The 13557-nt window shown below is 36.2% G+C and overlaps 2 long non-coding RNA genes across 10 annotated transcripts; both read left to right on the top strand.

Annotated features, from left to right (window-relative positions):
- Window positions 1-372: 372 nt before the first annotated feature.
- Window positions 373-13170, top strand: LOC149033181 (uncharacterized). 9 transcript variants are annotated; one of them, XR_016175911.1, is made up of 4 exons: window positions 2593-2750; window positions 5257-5585; window positions 10083-10174; window positions 10661-13170. It is a non-coding gene; the product is annotated as an uncharacterized LOC149033181 (long non-coding RNA). The 9 variants fall into 9 exon arrangements; XR_016175912.1 differs by lacking the exons at window positions 2593-2750; window positions 5257-5585 and adding an exon at window positions 373-2452; XR_016175909.1 differs by lacking the exons at window positions 2593-2750; window positions 5257-5585 and adding an exon at window positions 2445-2585.
- On the top strand, window positions 7968-8692 carry LOC149033182 (uncharacterized). The gene is made up of 2 exons (XR_016175913.1): window positions 7968-8108; window positions 8253-8692. It is a non-coding gene; the product is annotated as an uncharacterized LOC149033182 (long non-coding RNA).
- Window positions 13171-13557: the final 387 nt, after the last annotated feature.

The following is a 13557-nucleotide window of genomic DNA, read 5'->3' as shown; positions in this document are numbered from 1 at the left end:
CGGCATCGTGCCAGTTAGAGTGTGTTTGAGAGAGTTAACTGACCTCGCATAACCCTGAAGGGAGAACGAGCTATTAACGTGGCGTATGCCATTCATTCTTGCCGCGTCCCTCGGTTTTCCCTCTCTTGCTCTTTCTCGCTCTGGTCGGTCTCTTTCTCACACCAATACTCAACCGACCTTTACTTCCCTCGTATTACGAGCGCGCGTACACAAACGTCGAAAACGGCGTGTATCGTACCGCCGGCTAATGGTCTTACGGTGCATAGTTCGAGTCCATTCATAACTCGACGAATGGGAAGAGCCTGTATATATATATATATATATATATATATATATATATATATATATATATATTGTATGTATATGCGTGCATTTGTGTGTGCGAGAAAGAGAGAGAGAGAGAGAGAGAGAGAGAGAGAGAGAGATAGACCCCCTACATACTCTGTGGATTCGTCACCGGTACACGGGAATACCACCAATACCAACTTACTCGACACTGATATGTTCTTCGGAGGAAGACAAAATAGTAAGAGAGAGAAAGAGAGAAGAAGAAGAAGAAGAAGAAAAATAGATGTGACAAGAGAAAGAAAAAAAATAGGTCTTTGCACGTGTGCCAATGTCGTGGCTATTCTTGCGTGGGAGAAATCGTGATACTGAATCCGAACACGTCCTCCCCCTTCAACGTGCTTTGCAATGCTTTTGCTTGATAATACATACTGATTTTTTTCCTTGATCATTTACAATCCTATATCTTTCAACTCAAAATCAACGGGTGTTCTTTTTATTCTGTTATTTTGTTTTTCTTATGATAAATAGCTTTCTTCGTTCCTTTCCTGTATTCATATTTGTTTTCTTTCCTATAGGTATACATTCGTCTTTTGATTTATATTAGTCGAGAGAATTAAAATTTTTGCAGTGTAATGTTTGCTTAATAAATTATACACACAATTAGAATTTTTTGTGTAGTTTGTAATTAAGTAATAAGTAGATTTAAAGATTTAGATTGCTATTTATTGATACTCGACTTGAGTCAATTATTACAAAGTATAATTAGTTTCGCTAAGAATCGTATTATTATAATTCTTGTTCTATTTCTCATTTCTATTTCAAAATAAATAACATCACAAGTACTGATTAGAATACTGGTTACAACTTCCATTCATTTTTATCTTCATGCAATTACGTATGTAAATATGTAAAAATAAATAAGATGGAACGCTATTTCTGATGATTGCATTCATCGAAAGTAAAGTACAAAAATGAAAAAACATGTACGAGGATAAATTGAATAGTTTTGAACTTTATAAAAGAATAAAAAATGTTTCTTATATTTTGTTTTAAACAAAATAATATAAGAAGTAAGTTAAACCAAAGACAAATTGTTTTTATGTTACATTCAATGCTTTTCGATATACCACTCACGTTCAAAATCTCGGTTTGATAAACAAACAAATAAAAAAACCATATAAAAATACGTGAAAGAATCTCCAGACAGCTTGTCGCATAACCGAATAAAATAAAAAAGTAAAAAAAAAATAAGAAAAAGAAAGAATGGACGAGGAAAGAAGGGATTGAAAAGATTCCAAAGATATCATGCAAACTATGGGATCGTGAGTTACGGTACGTTGAAAACTATGACCAAGGTCAATATCGAAACGGAAATGGTTTACCCACCTGTTCCCCATTTTTCTCTCTCTTTTTCTCTCTTTCAATCTCCCCTTTCGCACAATCCTATTCACATATACACCTACACACACACGCATAGGTATATATATCGTCTTGGTTAGCAGATTCTCGAGACTCGACCATGAGACGACTTTCGAACATGAAAGAGAGATAGACAGAAACTGAGAGAGTGATAAAGAAAGAAAGCGAGAGAAAGAGAGAAAAAAACGAATAAAAGGAAGATCGTAGAGAACGTAAAAACAGGTGGCACGCGCGTGCTAACGTGCGAGAAGATCGGAAGATCAATCTCTTCGGATTAGATACAGAAACGAAAAGGAAGAAGAATGGAGACAGAAACAGAGAGAGACAGATAGATAGATAGAAAGATTGTTAAATAGTTAAATTGTTAAATAGATAGAAAGAAAGAGAGAGATAGAGATAGAAAGAAGGTTGACTCGTATAATGGCTGCCCTGGATTACACAGAGTCAACTTTTATCTTTCTCTCTCTCTCTCTCTCTCTCTCTTTTTTATCTCACACATATAAATACATCTACACGTCCTACATCTTTCCCCACATATATATACTACTTTCCTATATATATATATATAAAATATATATCTCTCTCTCTTTTTCTGTTGGTCGCGCGTCGTGAAATAAAATGCCGGAGAGAAAACGTCGCGGTGCCGGAGGCAGCAGCAGCAGCAACAACAGCAGCAGCATCAGCAGGAGGAGGAGAAGGAGGAGGAAGAGGTGGAGGAAAGGGCGGTAGTAACCGAGAATGGAGGGTGAGAGGTGTACCAAAGAGGGATCGGGAAACTATTGACCACGTTGGGAAGCCGTTTAACCCCCACGAGTGCGCGCGAAACGAGACTGAGAGAGATAGAAATAGAAAGAGACAGATAGAGAATGTGTGTGTGTGTAAGTATGAGAGAGAGAGAGAGAGAGAGAGAGAAGAGAGACACGCGGACTCGCACACGAACGCGAACGAGATGTTCGGCCGTGAGTGAACGTGTAACCGTACAGGAAGGGAAAGCATAAACGATCTCTACACACGACGGGCTCATTCATGACGTTGGAACTTTGGTAGGTGTGAGACGCGTACGGTTGCTCTTTCTCTCTCTCTCTCTCTCTCTCTCTCTCTCTCCTCTCGTGGCCACGTGCGAACCCGAGCCACGCACGTGCTATTATCGTACTTAAACTTCTACCTTTCTCGCTTCGTCAAACTGCACGTTTACTGGATTTATTATCTCTATGAAAATCTATCTTCCCATGCATTCCTCCATCCATGCATGCATGCATGCATGGATGTATATGTGTATATATGTATGGATGTATGTATGTATCTCTATGTGTTTGCATGTGCTGACCTTTTGGGATATTTATCTTCAAAAATTTTCAATCTTTCTAATTAATAGTTATGTACATTCAATCATTTTTTCAGTGCTGTATTTATATGTGTAAGTATTTTTGTATCTCGTGTAACTTTGTAATATTAGATTGAAAGTTGGGAATAATATTTGATATTATGCGATACTTGTTATTACTCTATATATATCTATATTACTATTAATTAATTAATATTTATTATATTCATTCAAAATTGCTGTATTACTTTTATACACATATACATATTTATGAAGTATACTTCAAGAAGAAAAAAAGGAAGAAACTAAATCATACTTCCTTCAATGAAATTATTCCCAATCATTTTGTACACCTATAAAACGATAAAAGTAATCGCACAAGAAAAGTACTTAAGTACTTACCTACATTAACATACATACATGTATCTACACACAAACACACAGAAAACACATTCGCACAGGCGATAAGGAGACGCACGTGCGTCGAACGAGAGTGAAACTCTCCGATGTGACGTAAATAACCATCGTTGTAGTCGTGTAGTCGTCCGCATGCGGTATATTACGTGGCACGCGTTACACTCGATTAAATAATCGCTCGACTTGCCAAAGTCGAGGTCGTTGTCGATGCGTTGTCGTTTAGTCCGTCGATCGAATCCATCTTCGAAGGAAGGAAGGAAAATGTGTCGCGTCGATGATTCAGGTCGTTAACCCGATGTTTGCTTGTAGGACAGAGAGGAAGAGAGAGAGAGAAATAGTCTCGTCTCTTTTATGTACATACATACAAATACACAAACAAACTTACATACATCTTACATACATGCATATATGCATAAGAACGTAGATGTGCATTTGCGTTCGTAGTCGAAAGACCTTGAAAGTTTTGCTAAGTTTATACGATGTAGTGTATTGGTATTATATGCACGCGTATATATAATATATATATATATATATATATATATATATATATATATATATATTTATATTTGTGTGTGTTTATGAAAGAGAGAGAGAGAGAGATCGTAAAGGCACGCGCCTTGTCACATAGTTGGAAACTTAGGACCCGCGTTAAGCGAGCGTGTACGAGTGTCTCTCCATTCGATTATAGTAGTCTAGCCATCCCAAGAGTATCGTACATACGTAGTACGTCACTTTATGGTCGATAAACGTTCATGAAGGATGCCAAATACTATGAAATGTTATCTCTCTTCCGTTCGACATCTCATTCATACATATCGTTCTTGATCACTTCTCGTTCGAGTATCTTGTCTATTAATAATTTCTATTAATCTAGGTAATTATGATATTTCATAATCAATCTATTTAACAAAACTATTATTCATCGTAATTATCATTATTATAGAAAAGATGCCTAATAATAACAATAATGGATAAATTGTTTCTAAGTTTGCATTAAGTCAACAAATTTGTTTTTTATTATAATTTAATTTTGATATTCGTCCGTTTCGTAAAAAATTGAAAAGCATACAATTTTTGAAAAGCGTAAAATTCGTTTGTGTTTTTAATTTGTTTTTATTTATTACAATATCGAGAATGATCGATGAATTTTTTCTAATCTAAAGTTTAATTTAACGGAAGGAAAGTTTTTCTATCATCGCTATATTACTATATTCTCTCTCTCTCTCTCTCTCTCTCTGTCTTTGTCACGTAAGCTTATTGTTAGTGTGTTGCACACTTGTGCGTCCTTCGACGTTGGAAGTCAGGGCAAGGGCGTTGATTACTGGGCGGCACAGCAACGACGACTAATAGCTCCGCTAACTGCCCGTAGCCCTGATTGTTGGCTCACGATCACCGTCTTTGAAACTCACCCTACGCATAATAACTACCGGCTAGCGAAAGCCACGAGCTGCCATTGTTTTCATCTTCTAACGCACAATCAAGTTACAACCCTTAAACGAAGATTTATACACAAATAATATTCTATAGAATAATTTTAACAAATTTCCAATCAATTTTATATACACTCTATTAGTAAAAGAAAAAAAAATTAAACCGAAAAAATAATAATCCTGATAAAAGAAAAAAAGAAAAACATTTTAAATAAAATTTGAATCATTCTAATAAAAAATAATAAATATAATATTCTCCGGATACATGAGAATTATTGAAATTAAATGATCGAAATTAATTGGTCGTAAACAAAGTAAAGATATTTTTTATAATTTCTTTTTGGACACATGAACGATTGATATTTCATCTTATTTCAGAATAAACACAATTTGTTGATCGAATAAAAAAAGAAAAAAGGATAGAAGAGTGAAAAGTAAAACAGACGTTGGGTGTTTGTTCCTGTGCTTGCAAGCCGTTCGAGAGCTCTCACTGACCACCAAAGAGAGTTTGCAGCACCGAAGCGAACAACCGTTTAAACTCCGCTTGGATATCACTGACCTGCCCTCATATTGCTCCACGTGTTCTGCCTCCCGTTACGAGAGATAGTCTTGTTTCTCGCATCTCTATTCACGACTTTCCACAAAAAGACATTTTTATCCGTGTCTTCTACGTGTTTCTCATCAACGTAATATATAAACACGAACACGTAAGATGCTTTTCATATGAATACCTTAATAAGTATACCTACAATAATTAATTATAAAGTGCAAATTAAAACTCGTATCGGTTATATTAATTATAGGCTTTTAATTCATTTCCATATTAATCGTTATCATCCATAAAATTATCACAAATAAAATAAATCATTCGTTTAGATTTTTTTTATTTAGAATTTAATTTTCTATTATAGTTCTCTATAATTGTAAGTCAGAATATTGATTATATAGTTACATAAATTTACATAATCATTTACATATTAATCACTATAACTACGAACAAAATTATCATAAGTTAAATTAAAGATCTTATATCTTCTTTTTTTTTCTTTTCTTTTTTTATACTGTCGATGTATTTTTATTCTATAGGTTTTAATTACAAATTTAATTATATTAATCTATAATAAATTCCACGTAATTATTTTTATTTTGTCTTTTTTTTCGACTCGTTGTCAGATATATGTATATTTTAATTCTAAGTTCGAGTTAGTTGAGAATGAAAAAAAAATTAAAGCAGATCGATTGATATGTAACGTCCCATATAAACGACCTTGTGGCTAAGTCATTCAGAATCGATGATCGATTTTACAGAAGGGGAGAAAAAAATGTGGTAATAATAAAAAAGAAAAAAAAAGAAGGGAGAAAAGGGAGAATCCGTGTAGCAGACGGGATCGTAAACCTTCGGGAATAGCTTCGGGTTGATGCTTTCCTCTCTCTTTCTCTTTCTTTCACACTCATATACACACTCACTAACTCACTCACTCACTCACTCTAGAATCCTTTATTTCTTCCAACTTTATGGTTCGAGTTACGACGATCCGTCTCTACTAGGTGGGAGAAGAATGACTGGCGAAGTTGTGTAGCTATCGAGATGGGGACAAGTTCAAGTGGCAAGGTCACCAGCAGCTTGTTTCCTCACCGCCCACATCAAGATTTATACTTTCCACGTGGTCCATTCTGTTGACCCACTTTTCAAACGAATTTCCGCGATTCCATCGAGGTTATCGGAAACCTATTCGATATCGTGTTACAGCTATGAAATATGCTGCGAGTATATACACTCACTCAGTCATTGAAATATTCTTACCCACATTCTCACACCTTTAAACCCTTTGACCATCAATTTTTCAATAATTTGCATTACCTTGCAATATTGAATTTACAAATTTTTACATTGTTAGATTGAAAAATAAATAACCTAACATATTAGAAAACAATATTTTTAATAAAAAATATACAAATTTTGACTCATTATACTTGCTTTATTTCACATTGAAATACAGTGACGTATGATTTTAATATACGTCATAAATCGTCGAACTTGATTAAACTCAACATTCGATAATTATAAAGGTAATTAATAAAGGTAAAGGCTAAAAGGGCAATGGGAATAAATTTGTCTCGTATAAAAAAGATGATCGAAATATTACGAGTTTAGATATTATAACTTTCACATTATATTTTACAATAATAATTTATTTCCGATTAGATTTTTAGATGTCTAATTAATTCAAAAATTATGATCGTATAATCGTTAGAATAAGAATAAAAGTGTTGGATCATGTTCGATCCATTTAGTAAAAAATACTTGAGAAAAACCCCAAAAACTTGGTAATACAAAAAAAAAAATAAATAAGCTATCGAGATTGATATTTCGAAAGAAGAAGAAATAATCTTGAAAAGTAAATTGTTTGGAAAAGCAGGAATCGAAGTGACGGATCGATTGGTACGAAATCGAAAAGCCTTGGAAGGAAAGAAGGAAGGAAGAAAGGAAAGTGCGAGGGGTGTGTAGTACGATGATAGGAAAAATGCGGAAGGTACTTTGAAGGTAACGCTCGGGGGCCAGCGTGCATCCTCGAGAGGACCTGTTGCTCCCCTACAAGAGAGAGTGTTTGTGCCCGCTTTGCAGTCAGAAACGTACATGGAGAAAGCGAGAAAGAGAGAGAGAGAGAGAAGGAAAAGGAGAGGAGGTCGCAGAAAGGGCGAAGGGAGGCCCGTCGAGTTTAGCGGTTAGTCGTAGTGGTGAGAAAGAGTAAGGGGTAAGAAGGGGGCAAGGCCAGGGAGGGATTCCGGAATGGAAGACGGGAGATAGCAAGTATATCTACCCTTTGTAAATTCGGCTTTAATGCGCAACGGCCTCGAGAGGGTCGGTGAAGGCGTTGCTGAAGTTGGATAGAGAAGGATAAATAACAGAAGGATGAGGATAAAAGGGGGATGGGCGTTACTCGGCGTGCCAACAACGGGGTCACTAGGGTGTTTCTCGGTAAGTTTTCAACGCTGGACAAGTTTAGACCAGAATGTAGATCTTCCCCCTTCTCGGTTGGCCACTTTTCGAGTGTGCCGAATGTTGCCGAGATTATATTCGTTCTTCTGCCTACTGCCGGAGGATCGGACGAAAATAAAAATCAAAAGTATAATCAAATATCGGAAGGAAAGAGAGAGAGAAAGAGAGTGAGGAGAAGGAAAGAAGAAGTCGGGAGAGTTCAACGTTCTATTCGTCCCATTGAAGGCAGGTAAATGGAAGAATAAAAATAGATAGACAAGGTTACGGGGCTAACTCGATCGGTGGCAAGGGTTCATCAGCTTCTCCAATCCGTTCCCCTCTTCCTCCTGTTCCTTCTCCTACTTCTACTCTTCCTCTTTCTTCGTCGTTTCAGTAACAGATTCAGCGATGAAGCATCGACGCGGACTGATCCGAGGTATCCGACGAAAATCACGTCACGAACGATCCGTTCATACGGTTGAATTGAACGGAAAGCCAGCCCCGGAGAGCGATCACGAGAAGCGCCCAACGTTCGGGAACTGAGTGATCCGTGCCAGAAGAGGACGAGGAGGAGGAGAAAGAGGAGACTTTCGGAGGAAAGTGTGAGAGAGAAAGGGATGTAGTAGGATATTCCAGTAAACCCCGGTGTGCTCGACCTCGCTACTCTCGAATCTCGATCTATCTCCCATAGATACACTCATACATCCTCGAATCGAATGCATCGATGCTGTGTGCACGGCTTACCGTGCATACCGTAGTGTAGTTAGGGTGCGAGAGAGACAGATAGATAGATAGATAGGTTAAAAGAGAAAGAGAGAGAAAGAGAGAGAAAGAGAGAGAGAGAGAGAATAACGGAGGAAGAGGAGAGAACTCCAACCCCGTTTTCACTTTCGCTCGCCCGCTAGCTCTCGCATGGCACATATTCGCGTATTCATCCTTCCCTTTCCCCTCCCATCCTTTCCTACCCTACCCTTCCCTTCCCTTTCCTACCCTTTCTAGAGCCAACAACTCGTCGTTTCCCCGTCCCTTCGTTCTCTTCATGCTACACCACCACCACCCTTTAACGTCGACCTCGTATACACACATATAGAAAGAGGGAGAGATAGAGAGAGATTGAAGCACCGTTCTGTTCTCTCACTGTGTGTTTCGCCTACGTAAATGCACAAAGCTCAGCTGTTCTGTGACGTATACGTGCCTCAACCGTAAACCTCTTATACCCTCTCGTCGATCCCTACGAATCCCTCTTTCGTTTTCATCCTCTTTCTTCTTCTTCTTCTTTTTCTTATTCTTAGTGAGCTTTTTACCTTTTTGTATCTATGTTCAATTTAAAGTATTTAAAGATTTTCTTTTAAACACGGATCATCATTTTTCAGAAATTGTTTAAATATCTTACAATTTACTAGTATATTAGTTTACACCTATTGGTATGATATTTATTGAATTTCTTGTTAAATCATTAACTCTTTTTTTACGACATGATTTGTTGCTAATATGTACTGGTCTTTACACGGACGACCCTTATATGGATTGCTAGTAACGAAAGAATTAACATCAATAAGTTATTCCTAATTACCAAATACATCAGACCCAAGTAATTTCATTAATCGTCATTGCAAATCAGAACTATGATAAAACGATAACATGTTTGAATTTACCAGATCCAACTAATTTCATTGACCCTCTAATTACTGAAGAAACATTGATAAGACGATAAACTTTAGTATTCATTTCTCATTGAGGAATTTCCTTTTCTCTTTGCTAGTAAAGAAAATCTTCGTCCCTTAAATACGTAAGATTTACTTAGATCGTTTGAGTTTGAAGGAACACGGTCAAGCGTTAGACACCAGAGAAGAGTTTTGGAAGCTCGTCAGAGGTTATCACGAGGCGATCGTGCGAGACGCAAAACAGAGTCGTTCCGCGAAAATCCCTGAAGCGTGTCATTCGAGCTTTAGGTAACCTGTTGCTCCGTTCTCTGCTGCATCGGATCCCCGCACCTTCTCTCCCCTGACACAACCCCCTACGTTTCCCCCCAAGGTCCCCATCTCACCCCTAAACCCTCAGACCCCTTACCCAAGCTTGTTTCCACGAGCTACTACAGCATATAGCATCGTCTCGCATGTATGTTTATCTATGTGTGTGAGCCTGTGTGCATGAGTATATACACAATATATATATACTTATATGTATGTAAATGCGTGACTATATATCTGTGTCTATGTTTAAGGCTATCTGTGTGTGTACCGGAAGAGGCATCCCCGGAATACCCGATCCACCGACAACGTAGAGGGAAAATGCCGAACACACGCGCTCCTCAAAGTGAGTAAGTGAGCAACCGAGAGTGAGAGTGAAGTAAGTGAGTACATAAGTGAGTAACTGAGTGAATGAGTTAGCGAGTGTGAGGAGAAGTAGAGTCGTGCTTCGGTGCCGTCTTATGCTAAACTTTGTGGATTGGACGAACCGACGGGGCGCCACTTGTCGGCCCAGTCGACCCAGTCGTTCCTCTTCCTCATCCTCCAGCCTCCCCCTCCTCCTCCTCCACCACCGTTACCGCCACTACCTATTTCCTTTCTTCCTACTTCTCATTCATTCGTAATAGTATTCATTTCAAACAGGGGTGGTATCTTACAATTCGGATGTTCAAATTCAAATTGATCCAAGGGATCTCACACAGTTTAGATCAAAGACTCGAATGATTTAAACGCAAGATCAATGAAGCATGCATGTTGATTTTCCTAGCAAATAAATTTGTTTTCGTGTTAATTCATTTGGTTAATTAATTAATGTGGAAATTGTTATAAACAGGGCTGAGACAATCTGAGGATACAAAGGATACCCCATATCAGGCTGACAACATTCGAGTTTACATATAAATTCTTATTTTATTTATTATATGTAAATGTGGTAACCAATATAATTTTACACCCGAAAATAAGTACCCTTCGAGTGCATCTCATTATTAATATGTGATATTAAAAATATGAGATTTATTATAAATAAAAGGACACCAGATTTATATGCAAAACAATTGAACTGCATAAACAATAAAAAAAATTATTATACATCCTTCAGATACAAAGGCAAACCAATAAAATTGCTAACAATAAAATAAAACTTTATAATAGCCAGAAAAATATAAGCACGGCTTTGAACTTCAAATTTGCATGGTTTCCTAGAGGATTAATCCCATGAACAGGTATCAAAAGAGTTAAATTCGTGTGTCATTTGGCAAAAAGAGAAAAACAAAAAAACTACTGAATGAAAAAAGAGAGATCAAATGATCCCGTGGGTGTATTTGTGTACATCACCTCTAGGATACAGGGCCACGTGTATTTGTGTATGAACGAAAAAGGACGCGGATGGAAGGAAGAATGAAAGAGAGAGAGAGATAAAGTTAGAGATAGAGACAGATAGATAAAGTGGGAAAGAGAAAGGGATAGAAAGAGAGAGAGAGAGAGAATGAGAGAGAATGTACACGTAACACAAAACCGGCCTGTGGCGGAGGAACAACGGAACGAGCAACAGGTACATATACGTAGTACGTGCATCTACGTAGATCTCTCGGTGTCTCTCCAATTGGGATATGCACGTGCACATGATGTGTTCAAACGTAGAGAGTCTTCCCAAGCTACATGATATCTAGAAAGAGTCTTATCTTCCAAAGTATAAACGTAAACTATCCAACTTATTGTTGGAAATCATTTCCTAGAAGAAATTTGAGTAATAGGAACAATTGTTTACAAGAAACTCTTCATTATCTTTTTATTAATTCTTAGCAGAGTCTTATGAAAAATTTGACTATAAATCATAATTATATTTAAATCTGCTTAGAAAAAATGAGGACAGAAATTTGTAGGCTTGTGTACACTTATAGGAACTTAAGTACAATTTTTTATAAAGAATAATAATGAATGATAGTCCATAGAACTTTAAATTTGATCAGTACACATTATTGAATAACAAGTATAATGATTCTATTATTTGTAATATTTCCATAAATGTTTCTTAAAACAAAATATAAAAAAGAGAATAACAATTTGAGAATAAGAAAGAAAATGATATCAATGGAAGAAGGATCATTTGATAGTAAAAAATCAAAATAAAATCAAGAATTGTAAAATGCATTCAACAGTATATACGAATCGTTCGTTCGGTCGTTGAGTTTGCGATCTCGTAACAGACGAGACGAGTAAGAAAGAAAGAAAGAAAGATGGAGAATAAAAGAGAGAAAGAGAGAAAGAGATAGAGTACGGTCAAGGAATACCATAAAGATGATAGAACGGAGTAGCCTCCCTCTCGGCAAGCCGCACGTTCAAGCCATTACAGTACCATGCGATCGGATATGTCGGTCAACGTGATCCTCAAACTAGGTGAAACTGTACTTCCTTCTAGCGGACCTTCCGTCCTTGCGAGAATAGAAAACGAACGTTCTATGATGCTATATACATACGTGTATTTATTATACTCATTTATCGATTTTATATCTTCTTAAATAAAAATAAAATAAAATACGAATAAAAATTGTTCATATGAGTATAATAAGATTTGCCTGAAAAATTCTTACCACAAATTATATTATAAATATATGTTAAATCTTTCGAATAAATTTTGTTGAAGTACCTTATACTACATTTATTGAATATATTCATTATTACTCTAATATCAATACTTGACGATTTTTTTTTCAAAAATTTACAAAACTCGTCATATTCTGAACAGTCACAACTCTAAAACACCAGACGATCATTCATATTTTATAAATATCGATTTAAAATGTTCAAATATTATCATTAATACAAGTACAACGTTCTATTAAAAATAACAAAACTCGTATTTTTTTCTTTTTAATAAAGACAATACTTTTCCAACAACAATTATGATAACTCATTCACTCCCAATCTCGCAATTATTAAACACCAATATAGAAGAAAAAAATAATACTTTTTCAGCGAAAATACGTTTTCACTTATGGGACAAAATATTGAAAACCGAGAAACAAAAAATGAAAAGAACACAAGTAACACGTGTCAGAATGATATCATCGACACGTTCATTACCATATCACAGTATAATTAAATTCATTAATTCGCGGCTAAATGCGTACGTTCATATGTACGTAGATTCGAATGAAAGGGCGTGTGCCTCGAATTAATGAAGTCGGTAATCGCTATATTACCAGATTTTGACATTCGTTTGGTGGCGCATGGTAAAAGTTTATTATCGGGATCACGTACCAACACACAAAGCGAATCTCGATTGGATTAATTATTACGAAAGCGATGAACCCACAACCTTACCAATGGCATATGGAGAAATTTATCGGAGGCCTGCCAACCACTATCGAACAGAGATACGATATTTGCTTTAATTACTAAATCGTTTTACGTTTCTACTCGTAAAGTCATCGTTAAAAACATAATCGAAAATACTAGGTTGTTAATAATTTGTTAAATCAATTGCATTAAAAGATTAAAACTCGATGTAAAAACAAAGTCAGTTAGATAAATCGATAAGATAAAGACAAATAAATCCAGAAGAAAAAGAAAAAGGTGAAAGTGATGGGAATAGAAGAATGAAAAGGAAAAAGATTTTTACAGAATATTGACAAACTTTGATAGCATCGAACAACAAAATAATCGAATATGCGAATTTGTTGGAACTTAGGAGAATTTGAAAAATTTGCATACATCTTCCGTTTCAAA

The sequence above is a fragment of the Polistes dominula genome, unplaced genomic scaffold (genome assembly GCF_049000335.1).
Source record: "Polistes dominula isolate Pdom_NZ unplaced genomic scaffold, Pdom_raw_medaka contig_15, whole genome shotgun sequence".
In the NCBI taxonomy this organism is placed as follows: Eukaryota; Metazoa; Arthropoda; class Insecta; order Hymenoptera; family Vespidae; genus Polistes; species Polistes dominula.
The sequence above is the reverse complement of the archived record's forward strand: the minus strand, read 5'-3'. Positions and strand labels throughout refer to the sequence as shown.